The sequence below is a fragment of the Physeter macrocephalus genome, chromosome 9, assembly GCF_002837175.3.
Source record: "Physeter macrocephalus isolate SW-GA chromosome 9, ASM283717v5, whole genome shotgun sequence".
Taxonomy (NCBI): Eukaryota; Metazoa; Chordata; class Mammalia; order Artiodactyla; family Physeteridae; genus Physeter; species Physeter macrocephalus.
The window spans coordinates 28,615,917-28,617,180 of NC_041222.1; positions in this window are offsets into that span (position 1 = coordinate 28,615,917).

Consider the following 1,264-nt stretch of genomic DNA (forward strand, 5'->3'; position numbering starts at 1 on the left):
AGAGAAGCCTGCGCACCACAACGAAGAGTAGCCCCCGCTTGCCGCAACTAGAGAAAGCCCGCGTGCAGCAACGAAGACCCAAAGCAGCCAAAAAAAATAAATTAAAAAAAAAAAAAAAAAAAGAAAGTTGGGCTTATGGGCTGTCATGGAGACCTGAGAGAATCCAGTAGACTTAACTCCATGTGCCAGGCCTTGTACAGCTGGACAAATTGGGGCCCAGAGGGGGAAAGGGGCTCGTCCAACTCAGTTCACAGAGCTAGGGCTGGGAGCCGGGGTTCCCAGCTCCTTCCTCTGCCCTGTGGCTGCAAAGGAGAGCCAGCAATCTGGCTTGTCTCCTGCTCCTGTTGAACTTGTGGGAGTTGCCATCTTTAAGAAATCCGTTAAAGAAGTTAGATTTGTGCCCCCCCACTCAGCCAGCTTTGTTGTCTGGCTTGTCTTCAGCCTGGAAATCTCCCCTGGTCAGCTTGTTCCTTACTCCAGCCAACTGAGGAAACAGACTCCAGCCTAAAGAGGCTGGCAGCCTGCCAGTGTCCACCACCTGGTTATGTATGGATGTATTGGGTAGAGTGTGTCCCTAGGAGTCCCAGGAAGTTCAATGACTGGTCATTGAGTTTGTGTTGTTCGTGGTAGCTGCCCAGGTGTGGCCAGGATAGGATCTCAGCTCAAGGCCCTCAGCTGGGTCTCTTTACTGCATCCATCCTCAGCTTCCTGTCCAGCTCAGCATTTTCTGTTCATGGAAACTCCCTAAGGGAGGGGACTCTAATATTCTAATCTTCTGGGGACCATCAGTTGATATATCACCTTGTTGGGAAGCCCTGAAGAAAAGGAAGGGTATGTTTTAAAGATACAGATTTGGCCTGGAACTAGAAAGGTCAAGAAGAGTCTTTCTGTATTTCCACCTGTTTTATACCTCTAACAACTGGCTTTCTCACTTCTATATATTTCCAACTCATAACAGGGCTTGCATATAGCTTTGGCTTGCCGTGGCCTTAATTCAAACTCGTGGCATCCGTATTTTTTCAGTTCCACTGGTAAATTCTCTCCATATTTCTTGGCTCAAATTCCCAGTCCATGGCCAGCCTAGGGATTGGCTGCCCTTGGATCACATGTCCACTCTAGACCAGTCAGCTGTGTGACGGTAGGTCACGTGATTCAAAACATAGCCACCTGAGGAGCACAGTCTACAGGGGAGAGGTTGGAGGTATTCAGAATCTTGAGTTACCTAAGATGGGAACTCAGAGTTATGGATTACCTTAGTCACTGA